General features: G+C 49.8%; 15 non-coding genes and 1 pseudogene across 15 annotated transcripts; all 16 read left to right on the top strand.

Moving 5' to 3' along the window:
• The first annotated feature begins 12 nt into the window (after positions 1 to 12).
• Positions 13 to 131, top strand: LOC124581421. Its single transcript, XR_006973453.1, has one exon. It is a non-coding gene; the product is annotated as a 5S ribosomal RNA (ribosomal RNA).
• Positions 132 to 1,164: 1,033 nt separating this feature from the next.
• Positions 1,165 to 1,283, top strand: LOC124581420. Its single transcript, XR_006973452.1, has one exon. It is a non-coding gene; the product is annotated as a 5S ribosomal RNA (ribosomal RNA).
• A 1,035-nt stretch (positions 1,284 to 2,318) lies between these two features.
• Positions 2,319 to 2,437, top strand: LOC124581359. Its single transcript, XR_006973399.1, has one exon. It is a non-coding gene; the product is annotated as a 5S ribosomal RNA (ribosomal RNA).
• A 1,036-nt stretch (positions 2,438 to 3,473) lies between these two features.
• On the top strand, positions 3,474 to 3,592 carry LOC124581419. The gene has a single exon (XR_006973451.1). It is a non-coding gene; the product is annotated as a 5S ribosomal RNA (ribosomal RNA).
• A 1,030-nt stretch (positions 3,593 to 4,622) lies between these two features.
• LOC124581381 lies at positions 4,623 to 4,741 on the top strand. Its single transcript, XR_006973418.1, has one exon. It is a non-coding gene; the product is annotated as a 5S ribosomal RNA (ribosomal RNA).
• Positions 4,742 to 5,776: 1,035 nt separating this feature from the next.
• LOC124581358 lies at positions 5,777 to 5,895 on the top strand. Its single transcript, XR_006973398.1, has one exon. It is a non-coding gene; the product is annotated as a 5S ribosomal RNA (ribosomal RNA).
• Positions 5,896 to 6,930: 1,035 nt separating this feature from the next.
• On the top strand, positions 6,931 to 7,049 carry LOC124581418. Its single transcript, XR_006973450.1, has one exon. It is a non-coding gene; the product is annotated as a 5S ribosomal RNA (ribosomal RNA).
• A 1,030-nt stretch (positions 7,050 to 8,079) lies between these two features.
• Positions 8,080 to 8,198, top strand: LOC124581380. Its single transcript, XR_006973417.1, has one exon. It is a non-coding gene; the product is annotated as a 5S ribosomal RNA (ribosomal RNA).
• A 1,035-nt stretch (positions 8,199 to 9,233) lies between these two features.
• On the top strand, positions 9,234 to 9,352 carry LOC124581417. The gene has a single exon (XR_006973449.1). It is a non-coding gene; the product is annotated as a 5S ribosomal RNA (ribosomal RNA).
• Positions 9,353 to 10,382: 1,030 nt separating this feature from the next.
• LOC124581415 lies at positions 10,383 to 10,501 on the top strand. Its single transcript, XR_006973448.1, has one exon. It is a non-coding gene; the product is annotated as a 5S ribosomal RNA (ribosomal RNA).
• Positions 10,502 to 17,828: 7,327 nt separating this feature from the next.
• Positions 17,829 to 17,947, top strand: LOC124581414. Its single transcript, XR_006973447.1, has one exon. It is a non-coding gene; the product is annotated as a 5S ribosomal RNA (ribosomal RNA).
• A 1,032-nt stretch (positions 17,948 to 18,979) lies between these two features.
• LOC124581413 lies at positions 18,980 to 19,098 on the top strand. The gene has a single exon (XR_006973446.1). It is a non-coding gene; the product is annotated as a 5S ribosomal RNA (ribosomal RNA).
• A 1,036-nt stretch (positions 19,099 to 20,134) lies between these two features.
• LOC124581412 lies at positions 20,135 to 20,253 on the top strand. The gene has a single exon (XR_006973445.1). It is a non-coding gene; the product is annotated as a 5S ribosomal RNA (ribosomal RNA).
• A 1,035-nt stretch (positions 20,254 to 21,288) lies between these two features.
• Positions 21,289 to 21,403, top strand: LOC124581395 (annotated as a pseudogene).
• A 1,024-nt stretch (positions 21,404 to 22,427) lies between these two features.
• LOC124581410 lies at positions 22,428 to 22,546 on the top strand. Its single transcript, XR_006973443.1, has one exon. It is a non-coding gene; the product is annotated as a 5S ribosomal RNA (ribosomal RNA).
• Positions 22,547 to 23,580: 1,034 nt separating this feature from the next.
• Positions 23,581 to 23,699, top strand: LOC124581409. Its single transcript, XR_006973442.1, has one exon. It is a non-coding gene; the product is annotated as a 5S ribosomal RNA (ribosomal RNA).
• Positions 23,700 to 24,546: the final 847 nt, after the last annotated feature.

Genomic DNA, 24,546 nt, shown 5'->3' with positions numbered 1-24,546 from the left:
CATCATCTGGGCGCCAACGGCCATACCATGTTGAGTACACCGGTTCTCGTCCGATCACCGAAGTTAAGCAACATCGGGCGTGGTTAGTACTTGGATGGGTGACCACCTGGGAACACCACGTGCTGTTGGCTCCCTTTCATTTACTTTTTTTTTTTTTTTATACCGCCTTCTTTCCATACCACCGTTCTGTTGTGACAAAGATTCTTGCTTAAGCATTTTAATCTACTGTAATGACCATAAGGTGCGAAATTGCAGTAAATATCTCAGTTTGAGGGAGAATGTGCTAACCAAGTTCGCCAGGAAGTCTTTGAAAACGACAAAACAGTACGAATCGGCAGATGTGTTCTGAAATACGTCAGCGCCTGTTGTTGTATAGCGGTGTACAATTCCTACTTCGATATGTAATTATAAATTTATTCCTTAGTCGTCTCGTCTCGTCTCGTCATCTCCTGCAGACGTTTCTTGTGCTTGCGCTGTTATATGGGCCACGACCCGAGCGGCAGCGAGCGGCAGTCGAGCAAAGTCGGGACAAGTCGGGACGGGGACAGGGACAGGGATAGGAAAGGTGCTAATGCACTGCAAATTACGCAAACACCTCGTCTGAAGCGAGGCGAGGCGAGGCGAGGAAGCTCACATCGCCAGCAGTGGCGCCCTCCAACAAGACTCTGCCACACCCCGCACAGGCCATACGCCGGTCGGCCGCGCGCCAGCCCTCCTGCGCTGGACACCAGGGACAAGATGCGTCTTCCGCGAGTGTCGAAGGCTGCACGCGCCAAGCGGATGACAGGAGGTGCAACGAGAAGCTGCGCGTCTCACACACACGGCGGCGCGCCCGCTAATTCGGCAGTCGCTCTGCTGGCACGTCGGATTGCGGAAGGAAGTGCTTACAATTACAATTCTGTTCGTGTTTTATGTTGTAAAGTTGTTAGCTTGTAACGATGTAATGTTAATAAATAAATTTATAAATCTCACAACAAAAAAAAAAAAATACACGAAGCGCGTCCTTCCGGCTCATAAGTTTTGGAACTCAGGATTGCGTTCGCGCCAACGTGACAAATTGTCAATAAAAAAGAATGCGGCTGCTTTCGACCGAAAAGTGTGATTTTGTGTGTGTTGGGATAAGAACCGAATGCGAATTCCGCCATGCGCCTACATCATCTGGGCGCCAACGGCCATACCATGTTGAGTACACCGGTTCTCGTCCGATCACCGAAGTTAAGCAACATCGGGCGTGGTTAGTACTTGGATGGGTGACCACCTGGGAACACCACGTGCTGTTGGCTCCCTTTCATTTACTTTTTTTTTTTTTTTATACCGCCTTCTTTCCATACCACCGTTCTGTTGTGACAAAGATTCTTGCTTAAGCATTTTAATCTACTGTAATGACCATAAGGTGCGAAATTGCAGTAAATATCTCAGTTTGAGGGAGAATGTGCTAACCAAGTTCGCCAGGAAGTCTTTGAAAACGACAAAACAGTACGAATCGGCAGATGTGTTCTGAAATACGTCAGCGCCTGTTGTTGTATAGCGGTGTACAATTCCTACTTCGATATGTAATTATAAATTTATTCCTTAGTCGTCTCGTCTCGTCTCGTCATCTCCTGCAGACGTTTCTTGTGCTTGCGCTGTTATATGGGCCACGACCCGAGCGGCAGCGAGCGGCAGTCGAGCAAAGTCGGGACAAGTCGGGACGGGGACAGGGACAGGGATAGGAAAGGTGCTAATGCACTGCAAATTACGCAAACACCTCGTCTGAAGCGAGGCGAGGCGAGGCGAGGAAGCTCACATCGCCAGCAGTGGCGCCCTCCAACAAGACTCTGCCACACCCCGCACAGGCCATACGCCGGTCGGCCGCGCGCCAGCCCTCCTGCGCTGGACACCAGGGACAAGATGCGTCTTCCGCGAGTGTCGAAGGCTGCACGCGCCAAGCGGATGACAGGAGGTGCAACGAGAAGCTGCGCGTCTCACACACACGGCGGCGCGCCCGCTAATTCGGCAGTCGCTCTGCTGGCACGTCGGATTGCGGAAGGAAGTGCTTACAATTACAATTCTGTTCGTGTTTTATGTTGTAAAGTTGTTAGCTTGTAACGATGTAATGTTAATAAATAAATTTATAAATCTCACAACAAAAAAAAAAAAAAATACACGAAGCGCGTCCTTCCGGCTCATAAGTTTTGGAACTCAGGATTGCGTTCGCGCCAACGTGACAAATTGTCAATAAAAAAGAATGCGGCTGCTTTCGACCGAAAAGTGTGATTTTGTGTGTGTTGGGATAAGAACCGAATGCGAATTCCGCCATGCGCCTACATCATCTGGGCGCCAACGGCCATACCATGTTGAGTACACCGGTTCTCGTCCGATCACCGAAGTTAAGCAACACCGGGCGTGGTTAGTACTTGGATGGGTGACCACCTGGGAACACCACGTGCTGTTGGCTCCCTTTCATTTACTTTTTTTTTTTTTTTATACCGCCTTCTTTCCATACCACCGTTCTGTTGTGACAAAGATTCTTGCTTAAGCATTTTAATCTACTGTAATGACCATAAGGTGCGAAATTGCAGTAAATATCTCAGTTTGAGGGAGAATGTGCTAACCAAGTTCGCCAGGAAGTCTTTGAAAACGACAAAACAGTACGAATCGGCAGATGTGTTCTGAAATACGTCAGCGCCTGTTGTTGTATAGCGGTGTACAATTCCTACTTCGATATGTAATTATAAATTTATTCCTTAGTCGTCTCGTCTCGTCTCGTCATCTCCTGCAGACGTTTCTTGTGCTTGCGCTGTTATATGGGCCACGACCCGAGCGGCAGCGAGCGGCAGTCGAGCAAAGTCGGGACAAGTCGGGACGGGGACAGGGACAGGGATAGGAAAGGTGCTAATGCACTGCAAATTACGCAAACACCTCGTCTGAAGCGAGGCGAGGCGAGGCGAGGAAGCTCACATCGCCAGCAGTGGCGCCCTCCAACAAGACTCTGCCACACCCCGCACAGGCCATACGCCGGTCGGCCGCGCGCCAGCCCTCCTGCGCTGGACACCAGGGACAAGATGCGTCTTCCGCGAGTGTCGAAGGCTGCACGCGCCAAGCGGATGACAGGAGGTGCAACGAGAAGCTGCGCGTCTCACACACACGGCGGCGCGCCCGCTAATTCGGCAGTCGCTCTGCTGGCACGTCGGATTGCGGAAGGAAGTGCTTACAATTACAATTCTGTTCGTGTTTTATGTTGTAAAGTTGTTAGCTTGTAACGATGTAATGTTAATAAATAAATTTATAAATCTCACAACAAAAAAAAAAAAAAAATACACGAAGCGCGTCCTTCCGGCTCATAAGTTTTGGAACTCAGGATTGCGTTCGCGCCAACGTGACAAATTGTCAATAAAAAAGAATGCGGCTGCTTTCGACCGAAAAGTGTGATTTTGTGTGTGTTGGGATAAGAACCGAATGCGAATTCCGCCATGCGCCTACATCATCTGGGCGCCAACGGCCATACCATGTTGAGTACACCGGTTCTCGTCCGATCACCGAAGTTAAGCAACATCGGGCGTGGTTAGTACTTGGATGGGTGACCACCTGGGAACACCACGTGCTGTTGGCTCCCTTTCATTTACTTTTTTTTTTTTTTTATACCGCCTTCTTTCCATACCACCGTTCTGTTGTGACAAAGATTCTTGCTTAAGCATTTTAATCTACTGTAATGACCATAAGGTGCGAAATTGCAGTAAATATCTCAGTTTGAGGGAGAATGTGCTAACCAAGTTCGCCAGGAAGTCTTTGAAAACGACAAAACAGTACGAATCGGCAGATGTGTTCTGAAATACGTCAGCGCCTGTTGTTGTATAGCGGTGTACAATTCCTACTTCGATATGTAATTATAAATTTATTCCTTAGTCGTCTCGTCTCGTCTCGTCATCTCCTGCAGAGGTTTCTTGTGCTTGCGCTGTTATATGGGCCACGACCCGAGCGGCAGCGAGCGGCAGTCGAGCAAAGTCGGGACGGGGACAGGGACAGGGATAGGAAAGGTGCTAATGCACTGCAAATTACGCAAACACCTCGTCTGAAGCGAGGCGAGGCGAGGCGAGGAAGCTCACATCGCCAGCAGTGGCGCCCTCCAACAAGACTCTGCCACACCCCGCACAGGCCATACGCCGGTCGGCCGCGCGCCAGCCCTCCTGCGCTGGACACCAGGGACAAGATGCGTCTTCCGCGAGTGTCGAAGGCTGCACGCGCCAAGCGGATGACAGGAGGTGCAACGAGAAGCTGCGCGTCTCACACACACGGCGGCGCGCCCGCTAATTCGGCAGTCGCTCTGCTGGCACGTCGGATTGCGGAAGGAAGTGCTTACAATTACAATTCTGTTCGTGTTTTATGTTGTAAAGTTGTTAGCTTGTAACGATGTAATGTTAATAAATAAATTTATAAATCTCACAACAAAAAAAAAAAAAAAAAAAATACACGAAGCGCGTCCTTCCGGCTCATAAGTTTTGGAACTCAGGATTGCGTTCGCGCCAACGTGACAAATTGTCAATAAAAAAGAATGCGGCTGCTTTCGACCGAAAAGTGTGATTTTGTGTGTGTTGGGATAAGAACCGAATGCGAATTCCGCCATGCGCCTACATCATCTGGGCGCCAACGGCCATACCATGTTGAGTACACCGGTTCTCGTCCGATCACCGAAGTTAAGCAACATCGGGCGTGGTTAGTACTTGGATGGGTGACCACCTGGGAACACCACGTGCTGTTTTCTCCCTTTCATTTACTTTTTTTTTTTTTTTATACCGCCTTCTTTCCATACCACCGTTCTGTTGTGACAAAGATTCTTGCCTAAGCATTTTAATCTACTGTAATGACCATAAGGTGCGAAATTGCAGTAAATATCTCAGTTTGAGGGAGAATGTGCTAACCAAGTTCGCCAGGAAGTCTTTGAAAACGACAAAACAGTACGAATCGGCAGATGTGTTCTGAAATACGTCAGCGCCTGTTGTTGTATAGCGGTGTACAATTCCTACTTCGATATGTAATTATAAATTTATTCCTTAGTCGTCTCGTCTCGTCTCGTCATCTCCTGCAGACGTTTCTTGTGCTTGCGCTGTTATATGGGCCACGACCCGAGCGGCAGCGAGCGGCAGTCGAGCAAAGTCGGGACAAGTCGGGACGGGGACAGGGACAGGGATAGGAAAGGTGCTAATGCACTGCAAATTACGCAAACACCTCGTCTGAAGCGAGGCGAGGCGAGGCGAGGAAGCTCACATCGCCAGCAGTGGCGCCCTCCAACAAGACTCTGCCACACCCCGCACAGGCCATACGCCGGTCGGCCGCGCGCCAGCCCTCCTGCGCTGGACACCAGGGACAAGATGCGTCTTCCGCGAGTGTCGAAGGCTGCACGCGCCAAGCGGATGACAGGAGGTGCAACGAGAAGCTGCGCGTCTCACACACACGGCGGCGCGCCCGCTAATTCGGCAGTCGCTCTGCTGGCACGTCGGATTGCGGAAGGAAGTGCTTACAATTACAATTCTGTTCGTGTTTTATGTTGTAAAGTTGTTAGCTTGTAACGATGTAATGTTAATAAATAAATTTATAAATCTCACAACAAAAAAAAAAAAAAATACACGAAGCGCGTCCTTCCGGCTCATAAGTTTTGGAACTCAGGATTGCGTTCGCGCCAACGTGACAAATTGTCAATAAAAAAGAATGCGGCTGCTTTCGACCGAAAAGTGTGATTTTGTGTGTGTTGGGATAAGAACCGAATGCGAATTCCGCCATGCGCCTACATCATCTGGGCGCCAACGGCCATACCATGTTGAGTACACCGGTTCTCGTCCGATCACCGAAGTTAAGCAACACCGGGCGTGGTTAGTACTTGGATGGGTGACCACCTGGGAACACCACGTGCTGTTGGCTCCCTTTCATTTACTTTTTTTTTTTTTTTATACCGCCTTCTTTCCATACCACCGTTCTGTTGTGACAAAGATTCTTGCTTAAGCATTTTAATCTACTGTAATGACCATAAGGTGCGAAATTGCAGTAAATATCTCAGTTTGAGGGAGAATGTGCTAACCAAGTTCGCCAGGAAGTCTTTGAAAACGACAAAACAGTACGAATCGGCAGATGTGTTCTGAAATACGTCAGCGCCTGTTGTTGTATAGCGGTGTACAATTCCTACTTCGATATGTAATTATAAATTTATTCCTTAGTCGTCTCGTCTCGTCTCGTCATCTCCTGCAGACGTTTCTTGTGCTTGCGCTGTTATATGGGCCACGACCCGAGCGGCAGCGAGCGGCAGTCGAGCAAAGTCGGGACAAGTCGGGACGGGGACAGGGACAGGGATAGGAAAGGTGCTAATGCACTGCAAATTACGCAAACACCTCGTCTGAAGCGAGGCGAGGCGAGGCGAGGAAGCTCACATCGCCAGCAGTGGCGCCCTCCAACAAGACTCTGCCACACCCCGCACAGGCCATACGCCGGTCGGCCGCGCGCCAGCCCTCCTGCGCTGGACACCAGGGACAAGATGCGTCTTCCGCGAGTGTCGAAGGCTGCACGCGCCAAGCGGATGACAGGAGGTGCAACGAGAAGCTGCGCGTCTCACACACACGGCGGCGCGCCCGCTAATTCGGCAGTCGCTCTGCTGGCACGTCGGATTGCGGAAGGAAGTGCTTACAATTACAATTCTGTTCGTGTTTTATGTTGTAAAGTTGTTAGCTTGTAACGATGTAATGTTAATAAATAAATTTATAAATCTCACAACAAAAAAAAAAAAAAATACACGAAGCGCGTCCTTCCGGCTCATAAGTTTTGGAACTCAGGATTGCGTTCGCGCCAACGTGACAAATTGTCAATAAAAAAGAATGCGGCTGCTTTCGACCGAAAAGTGTGATTTTGTGTGTGTTGGGATAAGAACCGAATGCGAATTCCGCCATGCGCCTACATCATCTGGGCGCCAACGGCCATACCATGTTGAGTACACCGGTTCTCGTCCGATCACCGAAGTTAAGCAACATCGGGCGTGGTTAGTACTTGGATGGGTGACCACCTGGGAACACCACGTGCTGTTGGCTCCCTTTCATTTACTTTTTTTTTTTTTTTATACCGCCTTCTTTCCATACCACCGTTCTGTTGTGACAAAGATTCTTGCTTAAGCATTTTAATCTACTGTAATGACCATAAGGTGCGAAATTGCAGTAAATATCTCAGTTTGAGGGAGAATGTGCTAACCAAGTTCGCCAGGAAGTCTTTGAAAACGACAAAACAGTACGAATCGGCAGATGTGTTCTGAAATACGTCAGCGCCTGTTGTTGTATAGCGGTGTACAATTCCTACTTCGATATGTAATTATAAATTTATTCCTTAGTCGTCTCGTCTCGTCTCGTCATCTCCTGCAGAGGTTTCTTGTGCTTGCGCTGTTATATGGGCCACGACCCGAGCGGCAGCGAGCGGCAGTCGAGCAAAGTCGGGACGGGGACAGGGACAGGGATAGGAAAGGTGCTAATGCACTGCAAATTACGCAAACACCTCGTCTGAAGCGAGGCGAGGCGAGGCGAGGAAGCTCACATCGCCAGCAGTGGCGCCCTCCAACAAGACTCTGCCACACCCCGCACAGGCCATACGCCGGTCGGCCGCGCGCCAGCCCTCCTGCGCTGGACACCAGGGACAAGATGCGTCTTCCGCGAGTGTCGAAGGCTGCACGCGCCAAGCGGATGACAGGAGGTGCAACGAGAAGCTGCGCGTCTCACACACACGGCGGCGCGCCCGCTAATTCGGCAGTCGCTCTGCTGGCACGTCGGATTGCGGAAGGAAGTGCTTACAATTACAATTCTGTTCGTGTTTTATGTTGTAAAGTTGTTAGCTTGTAACGATGTAATGTTAATAAATAAATTTATAAATCTCACAACAAAAAAAAAAAAAAAAAAAATACACGAAGCGCGTCCTTCCGGCTCATAAGTTTTGGAACTCAGGATTGCGTTCGCGCCAACGTGACAAATTGTCAATAAAAAAGAATGCGGCTGCTTTCGACCGAAAAGTGTGATTTTGTGTGTGTTGGGATAAGAACCGAATGCGAATTCCGCCATGCGCCTACATCATCTGGGCGCCAACGGCCATACCATGTTGAGTACACCGGTTCTCGTCCGATCACCGAAGTTAAGCAACATCGGGCGTGGTTAGTACTTGGATGGGTGACCACCTGGGAACACCACGTGCTGTTTTCTCCCTTTCATTTACTTTTTTTTTTTTTTTATACCGCCTTCTTTCCATACCACCGTTCTGTTGTGACAAAGATTCTTGCCTAAGCATTTTAATCTACTGTAATGACCATAAGGTGCGAAATTGCAGTAAATATCTCAGTTTGAGGGAGAATGTGCTAACCAAGTTCGCCAGGAAGTCTTTGAAAACGACAAAACAGTACGAATCGGCAGATGTGTTCTGAAATACGTCAGCGCCTGTTGTTGTATAGCGGTGTACAATTCCTACTTCGATATGTAATTATAAATTTATTCCTTAGTCGTCTCGTCTCGTCTCGTCATCTCCTGCAGACGTTTCTTGTGCTTGCGCTGTTATATGGGCCACGACCCGAGCGGCAGCGAGCGGCAGTCGAGCAAAGTCGGGACAAGTCGGGACGGGGACAGGGACAGGGATAGGAAAGGTGCTAATGCACTGCAAATTACGCAAACACCTCGTCTGAAGCGAGGCGAGGCGAGGCGAGGAAGCTCACATCGCCAGCAGTGGCGCCCTCCAACAAGACTCTGCCACACCCCGCACAGGCCATACGCCGGTCGGCCGCGCGCCAGCCCTCCTGCGCTGGACACCAGGGACAAGATGCGTCTTCCGCGAGTGTCGAAGGCTGCACGCGCCAAGCGGATGACAGGAGGTGCAACGAGAAGCTGCGCGTCTCACACACACGGCGGCGCGCCCGCTAATTCGGCAGTCGCTCTGCTGGCACGTCGGATTGCGGAAGGAAGTGCTTACAATTACAATTCTGTTCGTGTTTTATGTTGTAAAGTTGTTAGCTTGTAACGATGTAATGTTAATAAATAAATTTATAAATCTCACAACAAAAAAAAAAAAAAATACACGAAGCGCGTCCTTCCGGCTCATAAGTTTTGGAACTCAGGATTGCGTTCGCGCCAACGTGACAAATTGTCAATAAAAAAGAATGCGGCTGCTTTCGACCGAAAAGTGTGATTTTGTGTGTGTTGGGATAAGAACCGAATGCGAATTCCGCCATGCGCCTACATCATCTGGGCGCCAACGGCCATACCATGTTGAGTACACCGGTTCTCGTCCGATCACCGAAGTTAAGCAACATCGGGCGTGGTTAGTACTTGGATGGGTGACCACCTGGGAACACCACGTGCTGTTGGCTCCCTTTCATTTACTTTTTTTTTTTTTTTATACCGCCTTCTTTCCATACCACCGTTCTGTTGTGACAAAGATTCTTGCTTAAGCATTTTAATCTACTGTAATGACCATAAGGTGCGAAATTGCAGTAAATATCTCAGTTTGAGGGAGAATGTGCTAACCAAGTTCGCCAGGAAGTCTTTGAAAACGACAAAACAGTACGAATCGGCAGATGTGTTCTGAAATACGTCAGCGCCTGTTGTTGTATAGCGGTGTACAATTCCTACTTCGATATGTAATTATAAATTTATTCCTTAGTCGTCTCGTCTCGTCTCGTCATCTCCTGCAGACGTTTCTTGTGCTTGCGCTGTTATATGGGCCACGACCCGAGCGGCAGCGAGCGGCAGTCGAGCAAAGTCGGGACGGGGACAGGGACAGGGATAGGAAAGGTGCTAATGCACTGCAAATTACGCAAACACCTCGTCTGAAGCGAGGCGAGGCGAGGCGAGGAAGCTCACATCGCCAGCAGTGGCGCCCTCCAACAAGACTCTGCCACACCCCGCACAGGCCATACGCCGGTCGGCCGCGCGCCAGCCCTCCTGCGCTGGACACCAGGGACAAGATGCGTCTTCCGCGAGTGTCGAAGGCTGCACGCGCCAAGCGGATGACAGGAGGTGCAACGAGAAGCTGCGCGTCTCACACACACGGCGGCGCGCCCGCTAATTCGGCAGTCGCTCTGCTGGCACGTCGGATTGCGGAAGGAAGTGCTTACAATTACAATTCTGTTCGTGTTTTATGTTGTAAAGTTGTTAGCTTGTAACGATGTAATGTTAATAAATAAATTTATAAATCTCACAACAAAAAAAAAAAAAAAAAAAATACACGAAGCGCGTCCTTCCGGCTCATAAGTTTTGGAACTCAGGATTGCGTTCGCGCCAACGTGACAAATTGTCAATAAAAAAGAATGCGGCTGCTTTCGACCGAAAAGTGTGATTTTGTGTGTGTTGGGATAAGAACCGAATGCGAATTCCGCCATGCGCCTACATCATCTGGGCGCCAACGGCCATACCATGTTGAGTACACCGGTTCTCGTCCGATCACCGAAGTTAAGCAACATCGGGCGTGGTTAGTACTTGGATGGGTGACCACCTGGGAACACCACGTGCTGTTGGCTCCCTTTCATTTACTTTTTTTTTTTTTTTATACCGCCTTCTTTCCATACCACCGTTCTGTTGTGACAAAGATTCTTGCTTAAGCATTTTAATCTACTGTAATGACCATAAGATGCGAAATTGCAGTAAATATCTCAGTTTGAGGGAGAATGTGCTAACCAAGTTCGCCAGGAAGTCTTTGAAAACGACAAAACAGTACGAATCGGCAGATGTGTTCTGAAATACGTCAGCGCCTGTTGTTGTATAGCGGTGTACAATTCCTACTTCGATATGTAATTATAAATTTATTCCTTAGTCGTCTCGTCTCGTCTCGTCATCTCCTGCAGACGTTTCTTGTGCTTGCGCTGTTATATGGGCCACGACCCGAGCGGCAGCGAGCGGCAGTCGAGCAAAGTCGGGACAAGTCGGGACGGGGACAGGGACAGGGATAGGAAAGGTGCTAATGCACTGCAAATTACGCAAACACCTCGTCTGAAGCGAGGCGAGGCGAGGCGAGGAAGCTCACATCGCCAGCAGTGGCGCCCTCCAACAAGACTCTGCCACACCCCGCACAGGCCATACGCCGGTCGGCCGCGCGCCAGCCAACACCTCGGTGCCTGGCGTGCTGTGTTTACCTCGTGCGACTGGGCCGGCGGCACCTCGCGTGTCGTCTGCTCCCTCTTCCTTGTTGCTTTCTTTCTTTCTATTGAACTGTAAGTAATGGATATCGTTTACGATGAAAGTGAAGAGCGGCAGAATAATATTCAGTGCGAGTTTGATCGTTCCGTAGAAAAACCTTCGGCTTTCGAGATCCATCGTTGGTTACTTGAGGACTTGATGTTGTCTACTACTGATGTGCTCGGTATTCAGTTCGATACGTTTTTAAATTCTGTGTTCTTGAAACTGAAATCTCCCGATCTGTGTGATGCTGTTGTCTCTGTTAATGACGGTGTTCGTAGATTTCGACACCTTAACGGAAATATTAGTAATGTCACTGTGTCTCATGCTGGTTTTGGTCTTCGACAAATCCGCATATTTAACCTCCCGTTTGAAATTCGCAACGACACTATTTCTCGTCACTTGCGGCCTTATGGCACTGTTCTATCTGTAGTGAAAGAGAAATGGTCGTCTGCGTACATATTTCAAGTCGAGAACGGTGTGCGCAGTGTTAAGATGGTGGTCAGGCAGCATATTCCGTCTTTTATTTTGGTAAACGGCCACCGTGCGTTTGTCACGTACAGTGGCCAGCCACAGACTTGTTCATTTTGTAACGGTGTCGGACATTATCGGCAGGATTGTCCGAAGCGCAAACGGCCTGTTCAGCTACCACTTGAGGCCAATTTGCAAGGAGCTAGTTTTGCTTCCGTCGCCGCTACGGTCTTGGGTTCCGCCCCCCCCGCGCCCGCGCGGCGTGCGGCAGATGTTAATCTTGCTGCCGCCGCGGAAGCGATGGATGTGTCTGCTGATGCTACTGTCTCTGATCTTGCGACTACCGGCCAGGAATCTTTGTCCGCGGCTTCGGAAAACGTGCCTGCTGCTCTTCAACCGGTTGTGGGTGCTGTTGTGTCGGAGGCTGTCTCTGACTCCGTGCCGCAGTCGGTAACCGATGTTGTTCCGTGCCCTAATTCGGACCCTGTTGCACCTATTGTGTCGCAGTTGGCGCCCTCTCCTTCTGAGCCTGCACCCGTCGTTGTACCCTCTGATGCTTCTGGGCCTAATCCTGTTGCGGAATCACGCCATGTTTTTGTGGAACCGAAACCGCAACGGGATGAAGCTCGTTCTCGGAGTTCCAGTAGGCAACGCTTCCGCAGTGTCAGTAGCTCCCCTTCTTACGACGGGGGTTACACGCGGCGTGACCGTAGTCCGTCCCCGGTAGGGCGCTCCCCCGCCTCTTCTTGGGCGTCGCAACGCCGTGCCGCGCGGCGCGACCTCGACGTGGAGCTCCGGCCGCCTCAGGCTTCCGGCTCCGGGCGTCAGCCGCCGCGCAAACAGCAACAACAACAGTCGCCGCGGGCCTCCTCTCGCCACGCGCAGTCAGCTGATCTGAGCGATGCGGCGCAGCAACGTGACGTTGCTGTTCGCCATCTGCGGACTGTGTTAAGTCAACCAGCCTCTGTAGACGTGCCTGTTTTAGCGCCCGACACTGTCTCGGCTGTGACTGCGGCACCTATGTCGACGAAACGGAAGGCTGAGGATGTCCACCGACGTCGCGCTGGTCCTTCTATCCACGACCGCGTGTCGGTGCCTCCCTCCGACGTGCAGATGCCCGTCAGGGATCCTGTGTCGGTCGCTTCTGCCGTGCCAGCTACTGCCACCCTGCCACCCCTCTCCCCCTTCGAGCCTTCGGAGTGGGCGGAGGCTGTTGTGGAGGGTGCGGAGACATAGTGTGTGTCCTGTGTGCCCCCTCCTCTGTCGTGAACCTGCACATTCCGTGTTTTCTGTGTGTTTTTACTTTTGTGTGTCTTTTAACTGTGTGAGTCTATGACTTACGATTTTAGCCAGTGGAATGTTGTCACTATTAATCTTAACAAGTTGTGCCACCCGTGCAAGTTACTGGCTTTTCAGGCCTTTTTACGTGATCACCACTGCCATGTTGTCTTTTTACAAGAGGTGACGCGCGACGCACTTGTCTTTTTACACGATTTTAGTGACTTTATTGTTGTTGACAATGTTTTACCGGATTCCAATGCAGGAACTGCCATTTTAGTCCGTTCTGATCTTGCTATTTCCGACGTTGCTATTTTACCAAATGGTCGTGCTGTTAGTTGCACTATACTGGGCGTTGTCTTTGTTAACGTTTATGCCCCGTCTGGGAACGATAAGCCGGCGAGGGCTGTTTTTTATGGGCAGGAATTGTGTGCACTGCTACACCGGAATGTGGATGCTTTAGTTGTCGGCGGCGATTTTAATTGCGTTTTAGATGTTGTCGATCAGGTGCCTCGTCCTAACATTTGTCGCGAGCTCGGCGACTTGATTCGCAGTTTTCGGCTCGTTGATACGTGGCGTGTTTTAAACCCTGATGTTACCCACTATACTCATTTTTCTCCCACAGGGCACAGCCGCCTGGACAGAATCTACATTTCTGCCTCGCTTTCTGCCCGTATTTGCCGCACGGAAATGTTTCCCGTGCTGTTTTCTGATCATTCCGGTTACCTTTGTCAGCTTTTATTGCCTCGTTTTTGTGTTCCCAGACGACAGAATCTGTGGAAATTTAATTGTGCTTTATTGACCGACGACCATTTTGTCCGGTGTTTTACCAATCTGTGGCATAAATTACTCGGGACTCGGCGAGGTGACTGTAGTGTGCTGGAGTGGTGGGTCGGGGAGGCCAAGCCAGTGATAAGGCAGTTTTTAATTGATTTTAGCCGCGAGGCGGCTCGTTGGCGTCGCGCTACGGCCCGCTTCCATCAGGCGTGTTTACAAGACCTCGCGCTGCGCGTGACGTCACAGCCTGCCTTGCTGCCCGCTTTTAAGCAATTCCAGCTTAAGCTTCTCGCTGATTTGCGTGCTGTCAGTAATGGTGTCGTCGTGCGCAGCCAGCCTGCGGGGGTTGTGGCTGGCGAACCTTTGTCGCTTTACCATCTGACCAGGGAACGACGGAGGCGTGCCCGTCTGCACATCAGTACCTGGAAAAAGTGCGACGGTGGACGGACTACTGTCCAGTCCGACATCGAGCGGGATGTTTTTAATCATTTTAGTTCCCTTTTCCGTGCGCTGGATGTTGACTGTGATGCGTTGCGGGATTTTTTACAAGTTATACCTCATGTTTTAACTCGTGCGGATAGGACGCATTTAAATGCTGCTTATGTACCTGACGACCTGTACGACGCTATCCGACGAAGCCCTAAGTGTAAATCGCCTGGTCCCGACGGCATTCCTTCTGAATTTTATTTGAAGTTTTATGATCTTTTTCGTGATGTTTTTGTGGCTCTTTTAAATGAAATACGGGATGGTGCTGTTATCCCTGCTGCGTTTGAGGAGGGGGTAGTGACCTTAGTACCTAAATCGAATGCGACGCCCTGTATTGACGCTGTTCGGCCGATCACCTTACTTAACGCCGATTTTAAGATTGTGACGCGCTGTGTGGTTCAACGTCTTAAAGTTGTTTTACCGTCGGTTCTCAGTGACAGTCAATCATGTGCGGTGCCGGGTCGAAACATTTTTGACGCCGTTCTCGCATATCGCGACTGTATCGGCTTTGTTAAAAGTGCGCGCCTGCCGACTGCTGCCATCTTATTGATTGACTTCAAAAATGCTTTCGACCGCATTAGCCATGTTTACCTCCGCCAGGTTCTTGTGCGGATGGGATTCGGCCTTAAGTTTACGACTGTCGTAAAGCATCTTTTACAGAATGCGACGTCACGAGTTAGTGTCAACGGCCGCTTGACGCCGGCTTTCCGTGTTGAGCGCTCGGTGCGGCAGGGGTGTCCCCTTTCGATGGCCCTTTTTTCTGTAGCCTTAGATCCGTTGCTGCGGATTATCGGCCGCGAATGCCGCGGCATTCAGGTCGGGGCGGACCGCCTCGTTTGTAAGGCATACGCCGACGACCTTGGTGTTTTCCTTGGCCATTCCGATGACGTTGACACTTTATATGGCGCACTGCAACGCTTTGAAAAAGCCACAGGTGCCATTGTCAACCCTGCTAAGACTGTTTGTTTGCCTCTTACACCCCGCGCACGGTCCTTACAGCGGAACTGGTTCTGCGTCCGCGAACAGCAAAAAGTCCTGGGCGTGCTTTTTTCTTCTCACCCACAACGGATGGAGGCGCTTAATTGGCGGTCCACGCTGCACAAGGTGCGTGCCGTTGCCAAGATCTATGCGGCTCGCACGTTGGCGCTTCGTGATAAGGTGGCCTTGATCAATACTACCATTCTGGCCAGGGCGTGGTATCTCGCACAGGTCCTTCCATTGCCTCGGCAATTGGAACGTGCCCTCAAGCAGGCGGTGTATTGGTTTTTATGGCGAGGTGACATTTTTAAAGTCTCGTATGCCACTTGTTCTCTCAGCCCGACAGATGGTGGTTTGGGTCTAGTAGATCTACGCGCGAAGTGCTCTGCTCTGTTTTGGAAACGGACCACTGTTGTTATGGAAAAGGCCCCGAACGGTACCACTGCGGCGGTCTTCAATCTGTATCGGCCCCCATCTGCGGCGGCGCCGGTGAATGTCTCGCACATTCCCTTTTTTCTTAATTATGTGCGTCGCTACTATATGGAAAACAGCTACTTGGAGCTCTGTGACGTTCCCAGCCTTCGAGTCAGCGACGTCGCTTCTGCTTTCCGTGGGTCTACTGTGCGTTGTAAGTGGGAGTATCGGCTACCGTGGTATAACTGGGTCACGGTATGGAAAAATCTTGCCAGCAATGTTCTTCCTCCATCTGTACACGCAGTGTGGTACAAGGTTGTGCATCGTACCTTCCCTACGAATGCGAAGCTCCACTCCATTAATCTCATCTCGTCTGGAGCTTGTGACCTGTGTGCTGTGGAGGATACGCTTGAACACCGTTTCGTGTGTGGCCATTTTTGCAGTGTTTGGCATACCGCCCGAGATATGGTTCGCCTTATTAATCGGGTGGATACGCGCTCTGTTTTGCCGACAGATGTCTTAATCCCTCAGTGCGCCGCCTACCCGAATACTAAGAAGAATGCCACGGTGTGGCTCCTGGGTCATACCGTATTTGCAATGTTTTCCCTGAAATTGACAACCGAATTTGACTTTCTTACATACTTATGGACTCAGCATGAACAAACTGCAGCCATGCCTGGCTATCGTGCTAATTTCGCGAATTTTTTGCAGGTTTCCCTTGCTCATGCTTTTACTCGGATGTCGATGGCTATTTAACATGGTTTGATGATTTGGTATACTCTTCCACTTTGACCGCTCGTGTTGTGTTTTCCAGGAACGTACAATTATTGAAATTTGTGTAATCAGAGGTACTCTACTTTTTATTCTTTGTGTTCCCTTTCATTTCCGGTATGGTTTACCTTCTCATTGATTCTGATTATTTTTATGCTGTGGACATCGGCAATTTCTTTTTGCAGAACTTTCTCATGTAGGTCTCCCAAGTGGCGGCAGTACTATCTTTTAGTCTATTCCTGTATTACCGCGCAGTGCCTTTAATTTCCTTCTTTTAGTTTCACTTCTCCACTTGTTGGACTTTACTCCTCTGCTTTACTGGTGTGGAACTTTCCCAGTAATAGTACACCTGAGGAAGTGGCTTCTTTTTCTAGTTTTGTGTTTTATATTTTTCTATACTGGACTCTTGTTTTTTCTGGAAAAAAAAAAAAAAAAAAAAAAAAAAAAAAAAACGTGCTGTTGGCTCCCTTTCATTTACTTTTTTTTTTTTTATACCGCCTTCTTTCCATACCACCGTTCTGTTGTGACAAAGATTCTTGCTTAAGCATTTTAATCTACTGTAATGACCATAAGATGCGAAATTGCAGTAAATATCTCAGTTTGAGGGAGAATGTGCTAACCAAGTTCGCCAGGAAGTCTTTGAAAACGACAAAACAGTACGAATCGGCAGATGTGTTCTGAAATACGTCAGCGCCTGTTGTTGTATAGCGGTGTACAATTCCTACTTCGATATGTAATTATAAATTTATTCCTTAGTCGTCTCGTCTCGTCTCGTCATCTCCTGCAGACGTTTCTTGTGCTTGCGCTGTTATATGGGCCACGACCCGAGCGGCAGCGAGCGGCAGTCGAGCAAAGTCGGGACAAGTCGGGACGGGGACAGGGACAGGGATAGGAAAGGTGCTAATGCACTGCAAATTACGCAAACACCTCGTCTGAAGCGAGGCGAGGCGAGGCGAGGAAGCTCACATCGCCAGCAGTGGCGCCCTCCAACAAGACTCTGCCACACCCCGCACAGGCCATACGCCGGTCGGCCGCGCGCCAGCCCTCCTGCGCTGGACACCAGGGACAAGATGCGTCTTCCGCGAGTGTCGAAGGCTGCACGCGCCAAGCGGATGACAGGAGGTGCAACGAGAAGCTGCGCGTCTCACACACACGGCGGCGCGCCCGCTAATTCGGCAGTCGCTCTGCTGGCACGTCGGATTGCGGAAGGAAGTGCTTACAATTACAATTCTGTTCGTGTTTTATGTTGTAAAGTTGTTAGCTTGTAACGATGTAATGTTAATAAATAAATTTATAAATCTCACAACAAAAAAAAAAAAAATACACGAAGCGCGTCCTTCCGGCTCATAAGTTTTGGAACTCAGGATTGCGTTCGCGCCAACGTGACAAATTGTCAATAAAAAAGAATGCGGCTGCTTTCGACCGAAAAGTGTGATTTTGTGTGTGTTGGGATAAGAACCGAATGCGAATTCCGCCATGCGCCTACATCATCTGGGCGCCAACGGCCATACCATGTTGAGTACACCGGTTCTCGTCCGATCACCGAAGTTAAGCAACATCGGGCGTGGTTAGTACTTGGATGGGTGACCACCTGGGAACACCACGTGCTGTTGGCTCCCTTTCATTTACTTTTTTTTTTTTTATACCGCCTTCTTTCCATACCACCGTTCTGTTGTGACAAAGATTCTTGCTTAAGCATTTTAATCTACTGTAATGACCATAAGGTGCGAAATTGCAGTAAATATCTCAGTTTGAGGGAGAATGTGCTAACCAAGTTCGCTAGGAAGTCTTTGAAAACGACAAAACAGTACGAATCGGCAGATGTGTTCTGAAATACGTCAGCGCCTGTTGTTGTATAGCGGTGTACAATTCCTACTTCGATATGTAATTATAAATTTATTCCTTAGTCGTCTCGTCTCGTCTCGTCATCTCCTGCAGACGTTTCTTGTGCTTGCGCTGTTATATGGGCCACGACCCGAGCGGCAGCGAGCGGCAGTCGAGCAAAGTCGGGACAAGTCGGGACGGGGACAGGGACAGGGATAGGAAAGGTGCTAATGCACTGCAAATTACGCAAACACCTCGTCTGAAGCGAGGCGAGGCGAGGCGAGGAAGCTCACATCGCCAGCAGTGGCGCCCTCCAACAAGACTCTGCCACACCCCGCACAGGCCATACGCCGGTCGGCCGCGCGCCAGCCCTCCTGCGCTGGACACCAGGGACAAGATGCGTCTTCCGCGAGTGTCGAAGGCTGCACGCGCCAAGCGGATGACAGGAGGTGCAACGAGAAGCTGCGCGTCTCACACACACGGCGGCGCGCCCGCTAATTCGGCAGTCGCTCTGCTGGCACGTCGGATTGCGGAAGGAAGTGCTTACAATTACAATTCTGTTCGTGTTTTATGTTGTAAAGTTGTTAGCTTGTAACGATGTAATGTTAATAAATAAATTTATAAATCTCACAACAAAAAAAAAAAAAATACACGAAGCGCGTCCTTCCGGCTCATAAGTTTTGGAACTCAGGATTGCGTTCGCGCCAACGTGACAAATTGTCAATAAAAAAGAATGCGGCTGCTTTCGACCGAAAAGTGTGATTTTGTGTGTGTTGGGATAAGAACCGAATGCGAATTCCGCCATGCGCCTACATCATCTGGGCGCCAACGGCCATACCATGTTGAGTACACCGGTTCTCGTCCGATCACCGAAGTTAAGCAACATCGGGCGTGGTTAGTACTTGGATGGGTGACCACCTGGGAACACCACGTGCTGTTGGCTCCCTTTCATTTACTTTTTTTTTTTTTTTATACCGCCTTCTTTCCATACCACCGTTCTGTTGTGACAAAGATTCTTGCTTAAGCATTTTAATCTACTGTAATGACCATAAGGTGCGAAATTGCAGTAAATATCTCAGTTTGAGGGAGAATGTGCTAACCAAGTTCGCCAGGAAGTCTTTGAAAACGACAAAACAGTACGAATCGGCAGATGTGTTCTGAAATACGTCAGCGCCTGTTGTTGTATAGCGGTGTACAATTCCTACTTCGATATGTAATTATAAATTTATTCCTTAGTCGTCTCGTCTCGTCTCGTCATCTCCTGCAGACGTTTCTTGTGCTTGCGCTGTTATATGGGCCACGACCCGAGCGGCAGCGAGCGGCAGTCGAGCAAAGTCGGGACAAGTCGGGACGGGGACAGGGACAGGGATAGGAAAGGTGCTAATGCACTGCAAATTACGCAAACACCTCGTCTGAAGCGAGGCGAGGCGAGGCGAGGAAGCTCACATCGCCAGCAGTGGCGCCCTCCAACAAGACTCTGCCACACCCCGCACAGGCCATACGCCGGTCGGCCGCGCGCCAGCCCTCCTGCGCTGGACACCAGGGACAAGATGCGTCTTCCGCGAGTGTCGAAGGCTGCACGCGCCAAGCGGATGACAGGAGGTGCAACGAGAAGCTGCGCGTCTCACACACACGGCGGCGCGCCCGCTAATTCGGCAGTCGCTCTGCTGGCACGTCGGATTGCGGAAGGAAGTGCTTACAATTACAATTCTGTTCGTGTTTTATGTTGTAAAGTTGTTAGCTTGTAACGATGTAATGTTAATAAATAAATTTATAAATCTCACAACAAAAAAAAAAAAAAAATACACGAAGCGCGTCCTTCCGGCTCATAAGTTTTGGAACTCAGGATTGCGTTCGCGCCAACGTGACAAATTGTCAATAAAAAAGAATGCGGCTGCTTTCGACCGAAAAGTGTGATTTTGTGTGTGTTGGGATAAGAACCGAATGCGAATTCCGCCATGCGCCTACATCATCTGGGCGCCAACGGCCATACCATGTTGAGTACACCGGTTCTCGTCCGATCACCGAAGTTAAGCAACATCGGGCGTGGTTAGTACTTGGATGGGTGACCACCTGGGAACACCACGTGCTGTTGGCTCCCTTTCATTTACTTTTTTTTTTTTTTTATACCGCCTTCTTTCCATACCACCGTTCTGTTGTGACAAAGATTCTTGCTTAAGCATTTTAATCTACTGTAATGACCATAAGGTGCGAAATTGCAGTAAATATCTCAGTTTGAGGGAGAATGTGCTAACCAAGTTCGCCAGGAAGTCTTTGAAAACGACAAAACAGTACGAATCGGCAGATGTGTTCTGAAATACCTCAGCGCCTGTTGTTGTATAGCGGTGTACAATTCCTACTTCGATATGTAATTATAAATTTATTCCTTAGTCGTCTCGTCTCGTCTCGTCATCTCCTGCAGACGTTTCTTGTGCTTGCGCTGTTATATGGGCCACGACCCGAGCGGCAGCGAGCGGCAGTCGAGCAAAGTCGGGACAAGTCGGGACGGGGACAGGGACAGGGATAGGAAAGGTGCTAATGCACTGCAAATTACGCAAACACCTCGTCTGAAGCGAGGCGAGGCGAGGCGAGGAAGCTCACATCGCCAGCAGTGGCGCCCTCCAACAAGACTCTGCCACACCCCGCACAGGCCATACGCCGGTCGGCCGCGCGCCAGCCCTCCTGCGCTGGACACCAGGGACAAGATGCGTCTTCCGCGAGTGTCGAAGGCTGCACGCGCCAAGCGGATGACAGGAGGTGCAACGAGAAGCTGCGCGTCTCACACACACGGCGGCGCGCCCGCTAATTCGGCAGTCGCTCTGCTGGCACGTCGGATTGCGGAAGGAAGTGCTTACAATTACAATTCTGTTCGTGTTTTATGTTGTAAAGTTGTTAGCTTGTAACGATGTAATGTTAATAAATAAATTTATAAATCTCACAACAAAAAAAAAAAAAAATACACGAAGCGCGTCCTTCCGGCTCATAAGTTTTGGAACTCAGGATTGCGTTCGCGCCAACGTGACAAATTGTCAATAAAAAAGAATGCGGCTGCTTTCGACCGAAAAGTGTGATTTTGTGTGTGTTGGGATAAGAACCGAATGCGAATTCCGTCATGCGCCTACATCATCTGGGCGCCAACGGACTATGTTGAGTACACCGGTTCTCGTCCGATCACCGAAGTTAAGCAACATCGGGCGTGGTTAGTACTTGGATGGGTGACCACCTGGGAACACCACGTGCTGTTGGCTCCCTTTCATTTACTTTTTTTTTTTTTTATACCGCCTTCTTTCCATACCACCGTTCTGTTGTGACAAAGATTCTTGCTTAAGCATTTTAATCTACTGTAATGACCATAAGGTGCGAAATTGCAGTAAATATCTCAGTTTGAGGGAGAATGTGCTAACCAAGTTCGCCAGGAAGTCTTTGAAAACGACAAAACAGTACGAATCGGCAGATGTGTTCTGAAATACGTCAGCGCCTGTTGTTGTATAGCGGTGTACAATTCCTACTTCGATATGTAATTATAAATTTATTCCTTAGTCGTCTCGTCTCGTCTCGTCATCTCCTGCAGACGTTTCTTGTGCTTGCGCTGTTATATGGGCCACGACCCGAGCGGCAGCGAGCGGCAGTCGAGCAAAGTCGGGACGGGGACAGGGACAGGGATAGGAAAGGTGCTAATGCACTGCAAATTACGCAAACACCTCGTCTGAAGCGAGGCGAGGCGAGGCGAGGAAGCTCACATCGCCAGCAGTGGCGCCCTCCAACAAGACTCTGCCACACCCCGCACAGGCCATACGCCGGTCGGCCGCGCGCCAGCCCTCCTGCGCTGGACACCAGGGACAAGATGCGTCTTCCGCGAGTGTCGAAGGCTGCACGCGCCAAGCGGATGACAGGAGGTGCAACGAGAAGCTGCGCGTCTCACACACACGGCGGCGCGCCCGCTAATTCGGCAGTCGCTCTGCTGGCACGTCGGATTGCGGAAGGAAGTGCTTACAATTACAATTCTGTTCGTGTTTTATGTTGTAAAGTTGTTAGCTTGTAACGATGTAATGTTAATAAATAAATTTATAAATCTCACAACAAAAAAAAAAAAAAATACACGAAGCGCGTCCTTCCGGCTCATAAGTTTTGGAACTCAGGATTGCGTTCGCGCCAACGTGACAAATTGTCAATAAAAAAGAATGCGGCTGCTTTCGACCGAAAAGTGTGATTTTGTGTGTGTTGGGATAAGAACCGAATGCGAATTCCGCCATGCGCCTACATCATCTGGGCGCCAACGGCCATACCATGTTGAGTACACCGGTTCTCGTCCGATCACCGAAGTTAAGCAACATCGGGCGTGGTTAGTACTTGGATGGGTGACCACCTGGGAACACCACGTGCTGTTGGCTCCCTTTCATTTACTTTTTTTTTTTTTTATACCGCCTTCTTTCCATACCACCGTTCTGTTGTGACAAAGATTCTTGCTTAAGCATTTTAATCTACTGTAATGACCATAAGGTGCGAAATTGCAGTAAATATCTCAGTTTGAGGGAGAATGTGCTAACCAAGTTCGCCAGGAAGTCTTTGAAAACGACAAAACAGTACGAATCGGCAGATGTGTTCTGAAATACGTCAGCGCCTGTTGTTGTATAGCGGTGTACAATTCCTACTTCGATATGTAATTATAAATTTATTCCTTAGTCGTCTCGTCTCGTCTCGTCATCTCCTGCAGACGTTTCTTGTGCTTGCGCTGTTATATGGGCCACGACCCGAGCGGCAGCGAGCGGCAGTCGAGCAAAGTCGGGACAAGTCGGGACGGGGACAGGGACAGGGATAGGAAAGGTGCTAATGCACTGCAAATTACGCAAACACCTCGTCTGAAGCGAGGCGAGGCGAGGCGAGGAAGCTCACATCGCCAGCAGTGGCGCCCTCCAACAAGACTCTGCCACACCCCGCACAGGCCATACGCCGGTCGGCCGCGCGCCAGCCCTCCTGCGCTGGACACCAGGGACAAGATGCGTCTTCCGCGAGTGTCGAAGGCTGCACGCGCCAAGCGGATGACAGGAGGTGCAACGAGAAGCTGCGCGTCTCACACACACGGCGGCGCGCCCGCTAATTCGGCAGTCGCTCTGCTGGCACGTCGGATTGCGGAAGGAAGTGCTTACAATTACAATTCTGTTCGTGTTTTATGTTGTAAAGTTGTTAGCTTGTAACGATGTAATGTTAATAAATAAATTTATAAATCTCACAACAAAAAAAAAAAAAAATACACGAAGCGCGTCCTTCCGGCTCATAAGTTTTGGAACTCAGGATTGCGTTCGCGCCAACGTGACAAATTGTCAATAAAAAAGAATGCGGCTGCTTTCGACCGAAAAGTGTGATTTTGTGTGTGTTGGGATAAGAACCGAATGCGAATTCCGCCATGCGCCTACATCATCTGGGCGCCAACGGCCATACCATGTTGAGTACACCGGTTCTCGTCCGATCACCGAAGTTAAGCAACATCGGGCGTGGTTAGTACTTGGATGGGTGACCACCTGGGAACACCACGTGCTGTTGGCTCCCTTTCATTTACTTTTTTTTTTTTTTTATACCGCCTTCTTTCCATACCACCGTTCTGTTGTGACAAAGATTCTTGCTTAAGCATTTTAATCTACTGTAATGACCATAAGGTGCGAAATTGCAGTAAATATCTCAGTTTGAGGGAGAATGTGCTAACCAAGTTCGCCAGGAAGTCTTTGAAAACGACAAAACAGTACGAATCGGCAGATGTGTTCTGAAATACGTCAGCGCCTGTTGTTGTATAGCGGTGTACAATTCCTACTTCGATATGTAATTATAAATTTATTCCTTAGTCGTCTCGTCTCGTCTCGTCATCTCCTGCAGACGTTTCTTGTGCTTGCGCTGTTATATGGGCCACGACCCGAGCGGCAGCGAGCGGCAGTCGAGCAAAGTCGGGACAAGTCGGGACGGGGACAGGGACAGGGATAGGAAAGGTGCTAATGCACTGCAAATTACGCAAACACCTCGTCTGAAGCGAGGCGAGGCGAGGCGAGGAAGCTCACATCGCCAGCAGTGGCGCCCTCCAACAAGACTCTGCCACACCCCGCACAGGCCATACGCCGGTCGGCCGCGCGCCAGCCCTCCTGCGCTGGACACCAGGGACAAGATGCGTCTTCCGCGAGTGTCGAAGGCTGCACGCGCCAAGCGGATGACAGGAGGTGCAACGAGAAGCTGCGCGTCTCACACACACGGCGGCGCGCCCGCTAATTCGGCAGTCGCTCTGCTGGCACGTCGGATTGCGGAAGGAAGTGCTTACAATTACAATTCTGTTCGTGTTTTATGTTGTAAAGTTGTTAGCTTGTAACGATGTAATGTTAATAAATAAATTTATAAATCTCACAACAAA

This window comes from Schistocerca americana, unplaced genomic scaffold (genome assembly GCF_021461395.2).
Source record: "Schistocerca americana isolate TAMUIC-IGC-003095 unplaced genomic scaffold, iqSchAmer2.1 HiC_scaffold_367, whole genome shotgun sequence".
In the NCBI taxonomy this organism is placed as follows: Eukaryota; Metazoa; Arthropoda; class Insecta; order Orthoptera; family Acrididae; genus Schistocerca; species Schistocerca americana.
The sequence above is the reverse complement of the archived record's forward strand: the minus strand, read 5'-3'. Positions and strand labels throughout refer to the sequence as shown.